This window comes from Capra hircus, chromosome 23 (assembly GCF_001704415.2).
Source record: "Capra hircus breed San Clemente chromosome 23, ASM170441v1, whole genome shotgun sequence".
In the NCBI taxonomy this organism is placed as follows: Eukaryota; Metazoa; Chordata; class Mammalia; order Artiodactyla; family Bovidae; genus Capra; species Capra hircus.
In genome coordinates, this window is record NC_030830.1 from 33,233,185 (window position 1) to 33,246,599 (window position 13,415).

Genomic DNA, 13,415 nt, shown 5'->3' on the forward strand with positions numbered 1-13,415 from the left:
GCCCAACATCCTCAATGACAGAGTTTCCCTCTTGGATGTACTACTGTGGAGATATCAGTGTGAGGACCCCTCCTCAGAATTTCATGATCTCTGCCACAGACTCAGCCAGCCTGTGGGTGTCCAATTTCCTGTGATAGTCCAGCCTGCTGTGAACATCACAGGGAGGTCACAGGAGGTCCCTGTGACCAGGCGGGGTCTAGGTCACTGAAGAGGGGGTGACAGAGAAGTGAGGGGAGAGGGAAGGATCAAGGGGCCCTGCTCTCTGTTCCTTGCTCCAGATGCACACACACCTCCAGCCCTGAGAGTCCTCTGTGGACTAACTCCTCGTGGAGGCCACTGTTTCTTTGCCACATGGGACCCACGCTCTCACTGAGTCCTGGGAGTGTGAGTTGAACTCCTTCTTGCTAAGGGAGGCCGCAGGGCCCCGGCCTCCAGAGGACCACTCCCAGGGGCTTTCTCTCCTGTCACCAGGCAGATCCAGGGCTTGGCCATCACCAACCAGGGGTTTGGCCTGAACCAGATGGAGCTAGGTACCACCTTCGAAAGCACCCACTTTGATGGGATAATGGGCCTGGCCTCTTCCATCTCTGCTGGGGGGCTGGCTGGCTTTTTCCACGGGCATGGGTGACTTTTGGAGCCTAACACCAGACCCCGTGGTCAGTTTCTATCTCACCATAAGAGAGGACCCCGTGCCTGGGAGCTCCCTCTGCTCTGCAAATGGTCAACCCATGACTGGACAGGGCCTTCTGGAGGCCTGGCTAGAAACCTTGCCCCAAGCCAGGGGCTGGGGGCGTGCAAGAGGAACAGGAGAGTGGTACTGGGGATCAGGCCCACTAGGCTGACTCAGAGAGTAGGCTCCAGAAATAGGGGTCTAGTCACCCCACAGCTGCCTCCTCCACAGTTTGACTATGTCTCTGGTCCCTGGTTGACAGATGACATCATCATGGGAGAAGTCACCTTTGGAGGCAAGAACAGCCAACTGTGCACAGGCGAGGTCTCCTGGAGCCCTGTGGTTACCCAGGTTACCAGCAGATCACCTTCCAGGGGTGGGGAGATTCAAATCCCATCCCCTGCTAAGGGAGGAGGCCTGGGGGGCTTCCTTTGGGAAACATATAGGGCTTTTCCCAGCCCAGGGCAGACCTGCAGATTGCTCTGAAGGAGGGCCTGCATGGAGACTGGAGCAAGACTGGCATGACCTCTGACCTTTAATGGCTCCTGCAGGTTATCCATAGGGGACTGAACCACTGACTGGTGCTCCCAGGGCTGCCTGGCTGTCATGGACACAGGCACCTCCCTCATCACTATCCCCAAACAGATTTGTGGTCAGCTTATCGGGGCCCCAGGGAACAACCGAGGAAAAGGAGGCACCCCAACCCGCTGTCACTGGGCAGTCAAAGGATACTGACCTGAGGGGCTCCGCCTGAGGATTTGCAAGCCATTTCCCTGTCAGGTGTCTCGTGCCAGGTACAGTGGGATCTCCCTGCCCTTCCCCCCGAGCCCCTCTTCCTCAAAGACTTCCCCAGCAACAGCCCCTTGCTCATATTTCAGTCCTACCAGCTTGGACTCCACCTTGGTGTCTTCACTGGGGCATTCAATCTGGGGTGGGGACTTACGTGCAGTGGAGCCGGGAGAGGAAGGTTGGGAGGTTGAGGGACCAGCGGGGAAGGATTTGGGTGCAGGATGGATTTCCAAGTTGTGAGACCAGCCACCTCCGTCCCCTGGAGCTCTGAGGGAACAGGTTCTGACTACCTGTCTCAGTTCCATTCAGTTGCTCAGTCGTGTCTGGCTCTTTGTGACCCCATGGACTGCAGCACAGCTAGGCTTCCCTGTCCGTCGCCAACTCCCAGAGTTTACTCAAACTCATGTCCATTGAGTCGGTCATGCCATCCAACCATCTCATCTTCTGTCGTCCCCTTCTCCTCCTGCCTTCAATTGTTCCCAGCATCAGCTACCTGTCTCCGCCTCCCTTTTTATTTCTCCAGCTTGTCACCAACTGCAGTAGTTGCCAGAGCCCACCCACCATTCTCTTCACAATCAGTGGCATCCACTTCCTCTGCTGAGTGCTCAGCACCTCCTCCCCATGATTCTCCACATCTCTCTCCCCGTTCTCTTTCATACCGGGGCACTGGGGGGCCCAGGAGGCCGGGTGGGAGGGAAGCTCATAGAGCTCTGGGATGTCCGATTTGCATAAGACTTTAAGGGTCATCTTATTGACTTCTTCCACAAGCATAATACCAGGAACTGCCGTTTATCCAGAGCTTCCTGAGATGCTGTATGCGCAGTGGTTGAGGTTCGCTCCGTCTGCACTACGATCCTTGTTCTGCCACTTCTGGGCCTTGTAACCTTGGGCAAGTCACTGAACTTCTCTGAGCCTCTAGTTCCTTATCTGTAAAATAGGGACAATACAGTGTTTACCTCATAAGGTCCTGGTGAGATTAACTAGACTGGCAGACGTAGAGCGATTAGAGGAGGGTCGGGCACATGCTGAGCACCCCGTAAGTGCTGGTGGTACTTCCTGGTTCAGATGCTGAGCCAAGGGTTCTGTGTATGTTTGCTCTTCAAATCCTCCTGATAATTCCAGAAGTGAGTACCACCATCATCCCCCACAGGGGGTCTCTCAACCCCTTCTTAAACCTGAGATATGGCCTTTACCACTTGTAGACAGTCCCCATTCCATTTGCCCAAGAGGGATGATGGTCACGGGGTCCTCTCCAAATATTCAATTGCAGTGGGCTGGGCCCTCCTTCTCTCCCAGCCTTCCACCCTGCTCCTGACTAACAAATATGCATTGAGTACCCTCTGTGCTGCTACTGCAGGGGACACAAGGAAGGAGGGGACACTACCCTGTCCTCTGAACACTTGTGATTAACAGTTTATGTGACAAATGACAGCTAAGAGTGCAAGATTGTTTGTGTGTGCGCGCGCACATGGGCTCAATGTCAAGGAGAGGGGTGTTCTTCAAATCGAAGCTCATGGACTTCCCTGGTGCTCTGATAGTTAAGAATCCACCTGCCAATGCTGAGGATATGGACTCCATCTCCGGTCCAGGAAGATTCCACATGCGGCAGGGCAGCTGAGCTTGTGTGCTGCAACTACTGAGCCTGTGCACGCTATAGCCTGTACTCCACAATAAGAGAAGCCACCACAATGAGAAGCCCAAGCACCTCAATTAGAGAGTAGCCCCAGCTTGTTACCACTAGAGAAAGCCCACGCACAGCAAAGAAGACCCAACATAGCCAAAACTAAATAAACATATATATACATACATTAAAAAGAAATCACAGCTCACAAACAACACATTAGAAGTCAATTCAGTTGATTGGAACCAACGCTTCAGAAACAATTAAATAGAAGAGAAAAACTAGAGTGCATCCCATGTATTTTGGACTAGAATTTTATTGGGGGGGAAGGTGAAGCTTTTGTTTTAATTAAACTTTGGATGTATGTGTACATAAGGTTATGGTGTAAAATATATTTCTAATTGTGAGTTGTGGTTAAAAAAAACCCCCAAAGGCCTCAGTCCAGTGACTGGGCCTTCGTCTCCTGCAGGGGACCCCTCTCCTTGCTATACTCCAGCCTTGCTGGCCCCATCACTTCCTCTTTCCTACCTCAGGCCCTTTGCACATGCCATTTGCTGCCATGAATTTTCTTTCCTCACTCCCTTCACCGACCTGACTTGTGTTCATCATGCAGAGCAGAGCAATGGGTCATATTATCCCTGCCCCTCAACTGATGGAGAAGCTGAAGCTCAGAGAGGTGAAGTGACTTGCCCAATGTCACGCAGCCAGGCAGAGGTGGGCTGGGATTTGAATATAGGCTTCTCTGATTTCAGAGCTCAGTTCTTTCCTTAACCCATGAGACCTGCCTGCCGACAGCTTCAACTCCTTTTCCTCCAGGTCAGTGCAGTAATGGCCTCCTTGAGTTGTAGCCCACACTCTTGCTCTCAGAGAGCCGCCAGCCCCCAGGGCTCCCTGAAGATGTCTTCTTAAGGATCTGCTACTCCATCTCTCATGGCAACACAAGGTCGGTGTGGCTGCTGTTGTACAGACTGACTCTGCCTGTTTCCTGGTCAGAGGCATTCCATCTGGGTCTCATGGAAGCTGAGAAGCATCCATTTTCATTCACTCCAGCCAAACTCTCCTTCTCAGGGCTGAGAGCTAGGAGACCCCAAATAAAGCAGCTGTAGGCCTAGCTTTGGGGAACAAGGTGGGTGGCAGGAGAGTTAAATAGGAGGTTGAGATCAGTTCCACTCTCAGGCCCACTCAATATAGGTCGGTGGGTCCCAAATCTGTCATTCAAATACCACCCTCATGATCTCTGCACTAGCTGTTTGTGGCTGCTGGTTAGAATCTGCTGATGTGGGAATGGGCGGGGAGGCCAGGTCAAGTTTCCCCACCAGTTCTCTGGCTTGTATAAGGTGCTGTTTCTGGAGATGTGGGACAGTAGTTGGGGAGGAAGCAAGCCGGTGGTGTGGACAGACACACAGACACGGAGTCTCCAATTTGGCAGGGGGGCTGACCCTGAGAAGCTCACAGTTGTCCTGCCTGTCAAATGGACAGGGCCACCTCCAAGCAGTGCCTTGGCAGTGGGGGACAAGCTCTGGGAGTTCCTGGCTGGATTTCACATGTAGGAGGCTGTCTGTCCCTCCCCATGGGGCCCATGGAGTAGGGGGAGAAGAGAAATTGAACACCTAGATTCCAGGGCTGGGGCCCCCAGGCCCTTGGCTCTGCCCCTCTGCGAGGTGGCTGGTCTTGTCACTCCTTGGTGACAAGGATTTCAGACTGCAATTATGCTGCTTCCTGGTATTCCTCAGTTAGAAGTGTGTCCCGAACTCCCATAGTCCACGAAATCATGGGTGAGATGAGTCTGATATCTATGTGTGCTAAAATATATAACAATAAACACAGCTACATATAAAAGACATACTTATCCTCATTGCACCTAAAGTCATTTCTGCTTCTCTGCTCTTGTGGACAGTGTTAGCCCAGGTGAATGCATGCTTCTCCCACCAGTTCGGGACTCCCTGAGCAGAGGCTGCCTCCCTGCTTCATCTTTGGCTGGGGTGGAGTGGTGGTAGGCCTCTGATGACAAGTGTTCTCTCCTTTTTTTCTAGTTTCAAGTGTATAATATAATGATTCACTATTTTTATATATTGCAAAATTATCATCACAATCATTCTAATTAACATCCATCTTCATACACAGTTACACGTTTTTTTCATGATGAACTTTTAAAATTTATTCTCTTACAGATTTTCAAATGTATAATACAATATTATTAACTATAGGCAACATGCTATACATTACAAACCCATTACTTATTAATATTTATAACTATAAATTTGCATCTTTTAATTCTCTTCACCCATTTTGCCCAACTCTCATGCTTTGCCTCTGGCAATAACAGATATGTGCTCTGTACCTATGAGCTTTTTCTTTTTTTGGTGTTTAGATTTAGTATTTGTCTTTCTCTGAATTATTTTATTAGCATAATGCTCTCAAGTTCCATCAATATTATTTTATATATATATTTATGTATGTGTGTGTATATGTTGTCGAATGTGGTTCCTGTTTAGTCACTAAGTTGTGTCTGACTCTTTGGGATACTATGAACTGTAGCCTGCCAGGCTCCTCTGTCCACTGATTCCCCAGGCAAGAATACTGGAGTGGGTTGCCATTTCCTTCTCTAGGGTGTTCTGTCTCTATTTCTCCTTTTCCTCTTTTTTTTTTTTTTGGCCACACCACATGGCTTGCAAGGTCTTAGTTCCCCAACTAGGGATCAAACTTGTGCCTTCAGCAGTGAAAGCAGAGTCTTTACCACTGGACCACCAGGGGATTCTCTTCCTTCTTCCTTTTAAAATGTGACTTTATAAGATTGTAATTGATGTTTAATAAACATACATACAGAAAGGTGCACATACTGTGAGTATCCAGCATTGACTTCTCAAAGACCCACGTGACCTGAACACACGTCAAGAAACAGAACATCATCAGCCCTCTCCGGATATTTCTTTTTCTCTTCAGCCCCGGTCCAATGTAAAGAAAAAGAGCCTGACTCAGTTGACGGTTATTGAGGGCTTGCTCTGTGCTGCCACTATGGTTTTATTGGACAATTCCAGCAACCCTGAGGGGCAGATGATTCTCCCTGTTTTACAATCAGGGAACTTCAGGGTTGAAAGGGTAAATGAGTTGTCAGGGTCAAGTGGTCAACAAATGGTGAAGACTGGTCTCCCAAGTTAATCCATATCACACATCAGTGTCATATTTTTTTTTAACTTTTTATTTTATATTGGAGTATAGTCTATTAACAATCCTGTGATAAGCTCAGGGGTTCCACAGAGGGATTCAGCCATACATATACATGTATCCATTCTCCCCCAAACTTCCCTCCCATCCAGGTTGCCACATAACATTGAGCAGAGTTCCCTATGCTGTATAGTAGGACCTTGTTGGTTATCCATTTTAAATATAGCAGAGCATCACATTCTTAAAAGTGTGCAAAGAGAGGTGAATGTAGAGTTCAAAGTAGGCTCCACGGATCATAAGAAATAATCTGCATGGACATCTGTCTGCCCAGAAACATCCCTTACTTATTCTGGGGACTATTGTTTACACTCTTTAAAAGGCTTCCTGAGGGAGCCACCAAGTTCTTTTAGGGCTCTGCCTGCTGACCACAATTGATTGCTGCAAGAATAGATACCTGACCCGAGATAGGCTAATCAGAGAGCTTCCCTGGGAATTTTGGTTTCATTCTTTCTCTAGAAATGAAAAACTCATGTGCTGATGCACAGTTATTTGGAGAAAGGCAGCCTGTAGTGAGAGAGGGAGGGAAAGAGAATGGGTAAAGCAGGAATGAAAAGCAAATATCCTGATAGCATTTGAATCCCAGATTTCAGTTGACCCCAAGGCTCTGCCCCATCCTTCCTCTTCCTGCGGCTGTGTTGCAATATATATGCCTCACCATCCATCCTGTTTCCACCTAAGCCAGACAAGCTAGCTGTTGTCTCTGAGCAAGGATACATTAATCAATGGACCAGAGAAAAAACAGCCAGTCTATTTACCCATTTATACACACAGAGATCAATTTCCAGTTGTTTGAGATACAGATGGATAAAATGGACTCCATTATTGAGTGGGGATAAGGTAACCTACCTTATGGTGTTGTTGTGAGGTTGCTCGATTAAACAAATATAAAGTATCGTGCCTGGCACAACTTCAGTGATGGGATATTTTTGTAGGGGAGGAAGAATCCATTTTAAAATCTTGAACCTAGCTCTTTCTTATGTCAGAGTTCTAATTACTAAACACAGAGGGGATGATGGACATAAAAAAGTACCACCATAATGACTGTTGGAGGTAAGGACCAATAACGGATGTTAAAATTGGTGGGCAGTGTGATATATGTATGTGTGTGTATATATAGCCACACGATAGAATATAGCTCAACTATAAAAAAGAATGAAATAATGCCATTTGAAGCAAGGCAAACGGACCTAGAGATTATCACACTAAGTGAAGTAAGTCAGATAGAGAAAGACAAATATATGGTATCACTTATATGTGGAATCTAAAAAAGTAATAAATTCACTTATTTACAAAATAGAAACAGACAGAGAAAACAAATTTATGGTTACCAAAGGGGAAAGGGAGTGGAGGGATAAATTTGGAGTTTGGGATTAAGAGAAACAAACTTCTATATACAGTATAGATAATCAACACAGAAATTACTGTAGAGCACATCAAATAATATTCAATATTTTATCATCTATAATGGAAAATAATCTGAAAAATATATATAACTGAATCACTTTGCTGTATACCTGAAATTAACACAACATTATAAATCAACTATACCCCAACAAAAATTTTAAAAATTAAATTAAAATAAAAAAAAATTGATGGGCAGAAGAATGATGAAAAACAGAAGGCTTGCATAGCCTCAAAGTGTCTCCCCAGAAGATACTTATTAATTTTCAAGGGAAAGATAGTTACTGTTCACTAGAGACATCTAGTAGACCTCACCTTAACCAAGTTACTAAGGTTAAACCACCAGTAATGAGACCTTTCCATATCAGGTACCTCCTGATATCATCCACTGAGAAGGGTATATCACCTCTGTGGTTTCTGCAGCCAAATGCATGCCTTCAGTTTCATGAGAAAACATCAGAATAGCCCAAACTGAGGGACGTTCTTTGAAATAACTGCTCAGCACTTTTTAGAAGTAGCAAGGTCATGAAAGGCAAAAGCCAAGGAACTTTCACAGATTGGAGAAGGCTAAGCCATGAAAAACTACATGTGACGTGGGAACCTAGACGCAAATCAGAAAAAGGACATTAGTGGGAAAACTGGTGGAATTCAGCTAAGGTCTATAAATCAGTTAATAGTATTAGGTCAGGGCTAATTTCCTGGCTTTGATCATTGTAGTGTGGTTATGATGTCAGATGTTAACTTTAAGAGATTCTGGATGAAAGGTATACAGGTACTCTCTGTACTATATAACTTTTCTTTAATTCAAAAATTATATCAAAAGGAAAAGGAGGGGAAAAAAATGAATCCTTGAACTTGGAAAAAGAAGCCCTCTTTTCCCGTTTGCCTCCAATAAGTTTTATTAAATCAATATAATGGTGTAAGTATAAAATGCACAAAACTTAAGGAAAAAACTATAAAAACAAGGTAAACAGCCAAAGCTGTAACTAAAACTCATATAGACTGCTGCCAAAGATGTGAGGTTTATATAGTAGCTGTCCTTGGAGTTGAGGTGAGGTCTCTTAGCTCTTTAACTCTTATTTCAGGAGTAAGAACACATACAGAGACACAGATTCCCTGGTGCAGTCTCATACCCACTGCAAGAGACCTATCTTCCAGGATTCCTCAAAAGGTGCTCCTTTAGCCTCTGTGTGGGTGACTCTGGGAAGCCAGTTAGGAACAGGTTAGTTGCTCAGGCCAGAGGTGATGGAGGCTTGGATGAGGCAAAGATGGTGAAGATGGAGAAACACAAACACACCAAGAATGCCTTTGGGAGGCAGAACCTATGGGATCACTCAGAATGTGTACTGAGTGTCAGTGATGTGCCATGCCTGGTTCTAGGCCCTTTGTGTATTCACTCACTGGGTCATTCAACAGATGTTAGCTCTGCCTGCTCTCACATGTTCGATCCCCTCCTCTGGAGGAGGAAATGGCAACCCACTCCAGTATCTTTGCCTGGAAAATCCCACGGACAGAGGAACCTAGAGGACTACAGTCCATGGGGTCGCAAAGAGTTGGACACGACTGAAGCGACTGAGCGTGAGCACGTGGGTGACTCTGATAATGAGAAGCTCACAACTCTCCTCCTTTGGTTGATATTCAGTTTGTGCCCAAGTGCTATTGATGGGAATGAGAAATTAGAATCAACCCAAATCATAGGGCTAAGTAGAGCCAGCTTCCAAAATGACAGGGCACTGCATAGCCACCAAGAGTGATAAGGGTGTGGCTTATCTCAGTTCACGGAAGTGTGCACATAACAATCTTCAGGAACAAGAGAACAGAAATAGCATTTACACACTGATTACAGCTATGTTAAAATCTCACTGTGTACATTAAGAGCTAGAGATAATTTAGTAATTTAGAATGGTGCAAATAATTGCTGTTCCATGTTGCTTTGATTTTTTTTAAAAAAGTGGTTTATGTATAGAATTTAAATTAAATTTAGCACACAAAATTTTTTCTTAAATCCTCCATTAAAGGACTTGGGGGTGGTTGTTTCAAAATTGGGAATGGCTGTGTGAGCACTGGATTGGGAAGGATTCTGAGGTCATGTCTCAGCTCCATGAAAGGGTGTGGTCTGTTTGTTTAATGATGTCTGCCATGGGTGAAGGATTAGCAGCGGCAGTATGCAGGCTAGTACCTGCTCTCTCTTCTTGAGACACTCCCAGCAACCAGTTTCATTTGTGGTCACTCTGAAAGGTGAATGAGCTGTTTAAGTAGCCAGGTGAGAGAAATAACCTCTTCTTTTAGTTGAGGATTTGGGGCAAGTCACTGGGATGGATACAAGATGATACGCAATAGGGACTTCCTTGGTGGTTCAATGGTTAATATTCTGCACTCTCAATGTAGGTGGCCTGGGTTCAATCCCTAGTCAAGAAAGTAGATCCCACACGCTGCAACTAAAAGTTCGCATGCCGTAACTAAAGATCCCACATACCGCAACTGAAAAAAAAAAAAAAATCCTGCACACTGCAGCTAAGATCCAGCACAGCCAAATAAATATATAAATATTAAAAAAAGAAAAAAGGGTGGTATGAAATAAATACCATAAGGGTAGGAAAAGCAAAGTCCTCCACAATAGAGGCCAATTTGAGGGTAGGTAGACACAGAAGGGAAGGCTTTATGGCCTTTGTACTGGGTCTTGAAGGATGAGGAGATTTTGCGGGTGGAGATGCCTGTGAAGGGTATTGCATGGAGGCCACAGCATGGATAAAGCACGGAAGCTGGAAAATAACAGGCCTCCTGGGCAGCAAGCAAGAAGATCACTATGACTGGAGCACAGAGCATATTTAGGTTAGCAGTGGAAGGTGAAGATGGAAACGGAGGCAGGGGCCAGCCAGAGTGTGTCCTGAAGACTAAGGTAATGAGTCTGGATTTTATTTAGTCAGTCACAGGGAGGCTTTGGTGAGTTTTGAGACAGGTGGTACTTAGAGAGGAGACCAGAGGATGAGAAGAAAATGCCTCTTTCCTGGGAGACCATCACTGAGAGGATCCCAGGCCCTGTATTTTGATACGATCCCTTTGGAGTGTGGGGTGGAAATCAGAGCACTGGGAGAGCGAGGTGTGGGAGATAAAACAAAACCCCACTGAGAACCACCCCACGGGCTCCATCCACTGTTTGGGATTTCCTGAGCTCTGGGCCAAGCACAGGGAGGTGGACGCCACAGTCTCCACTTTCGAGGAGTTTCTGGTTTATGGAGGGGGGGAAACATACCCCAGGAAACAACTGGAGACCAATCTTAGACAGTGTGCCATTGGGCACCAAAGGGAGGACACCTGCTGAAGGGCAGCATTTAAGGGTAGAAGATGAACTTGGTGGGGAGCCAGTGGGTCAGGCTTCCCCGGGCTCCTGTCCTTGGATGGGGGCAGCCTGGATGACTTCTAAGGGGTCCTCCAACTCTGCACATCCCTGGCTCTAGGAGGAGCTGTCCTGAAGGACGGGCAGAACTTGGACATGTAGAAGGAAGAGAAATGGGCTTCCCAGGAATGGGGAGCTGGGTGGCGGGAGACAGCCAGAGCAGACAAGGACTCAGGACGTATGGGGACACGGAGGGGACTGACTGAGCTTTGTCAGGTCAGGTTGGGCAGGCTGAGGCAGCAGAGCCCCAGGGTCTGGCAACCAAATAGGTACCCCGGCTCCATGCAGTCAGGCCAGGGATACACATCCCTAGGCCAGGGATACTCAGAAGGGATGTGGGGTGATCGGGGTTTGGGGACAGTTAGCTTGCAGTCATCAGACCCCTTGAGATCTGCCAGATAAGGAAAGGGTCCCAGGAGGCCCTTGTGGTTGGCCTCACAAGACTTAGGGGACCCCATGGATTCTGCTATATTCATAGAATGTGGCAAGACTCTAAGGATTCTCCAATTTCCTTTTTTAAAAAATATTTAATTCTGGGCTTCCCTGCTGGCTCAGTGGTAAAGAACCAGCCTCCAATGCAAGAGACACAGGTTCAATCCCTGATCCAGGAAGATCCCACATGCCTCGGCGTAACAGCCTGTGCACCACAACTATCGAGTCTGTGCTCTAGAGCCCAGAGGTCGCAGCTACTGAGCCCGTGTGCCAGGAGCCCACGCTCTGCAACGAGAGAAGACACTGCAATGGGAAGCCTGTGCACCACAGCTAGAGAGTAGCCCCCGTTTGCTGAAACTAGGGAAAAGTCCAGGCAACAGCGAAGACCAGCTCGGCCAAAGATAAAAATAAATAAATAAAATTCAAAAACACATATTTCTGATCACTGAGAGTAAGCTCCATGCCTCATTATTGTAGTCAGCCCCGCATTTTTGCGTCCTGGTTGCTATACATTCATTCAGAACTTCCCTGACCAGAGATTAAACCCATTTCCCTTCAGTGGAAGCTCAGAATTTTAACCACTGGACTGCCAGGGAAGTCCCTCCTATGACTTTCCTTTGTCTGCTCTCCAAAACCGGACCCCGGGGAAGGCACTGCCTCCTTACCTTGCCTTCTACCCCAGAGTCCAGCGTGTCCCTGGAGACTGTGAGCAGGAATGGGAGCTGACCTGGCCTTGAGACACAGGCAGGCAGGGACCTCCTTCTCTCTGCCAGGCCTGGGCAGACCTCTAGAGCCCTTCCGCCCCTCCTCCATCCAGGGCCAGGGGAGACTCCAGGGCTCTGGCAGGGCAGTGGGTGGCAGTGGCCAGAGTGGAAAGTCCCCACGGGCTGGATTTTATCGGTGTTTGGCAGGCCTAGTTTTGGCCTCCTTCCTGGGGCTCAAGGGCCTGAAAATGTGTTTGGAGCATTGAGCGAGGGGTGTGAGGTGGCAGAGGGGGTACAGGGTGGGGACTTTTTCCATTCACCCTAAAATGGAGAGTTCTCTAGTGCCAGGTTGGTGGGCACCGGGCCAGCTCTAGGTCACCTCAGGTGGTGAGAAGCTTGTTGCTGGGAAGCCGGCAGGACCTGGAGATGAGGGACAGGAGTGGACATGGGAGATCAGGCTCAGAGCAGGAAGGAGGACAGGCGAGGGCTGGGGAAGAGGGTAATGGGGGACACAGGTGTTTTAGGAGAACTAAAGACACGGGCAGTGTTGCAACGGGACAGAAGAAGAGAGACAACAAAGATCAGAAGCAGGGCCTGGGACGTCCCCCTGTTCCCATGCCCCTGCCCAGGCCTCCTGCTGCTGCAGACCTGCGTCTGCACAACCAGAAGCCAGTGTGGCTTACACGTGGGTGTCCTGAGCGCTTGCTGAACTATGATGAGAATTTCCCCAAATGCCCCGTTTGACCAGGAAGTCCTCTAAAGCTAGCCCCGGTAGCTCTGACTTCAGTCACTGGCGACCCAGCTCCATCACCTGCATCCATGCTAATAATGCCACCATCATTACCACCATCAGCACCACACTAACCACCATCTTCATTACCTTTATCCTAGCTACTGACCCCATCATCCCCCAGACACCCTAACTGCATCCCTCAAGGGCTTGGGAGTACTTGAACCAGGACTCAAGTCAGAATCTTTGAATGTATCACCTCTAGACCAGTGATACTCAACTATTTTGCTTCCAGAAGGGATGCTGGGCTGTGCCTGCAGACATTGTTGGTTGTCACAACTGGGGGACTGCTACTAGTGAGCATCTAGTGAGTAAAGGCCAAGGATGCCGCTCAACATCCTACAATGCCCAGGACAGCCCCACAACAAAGAGTTTTTTTGTTCTGA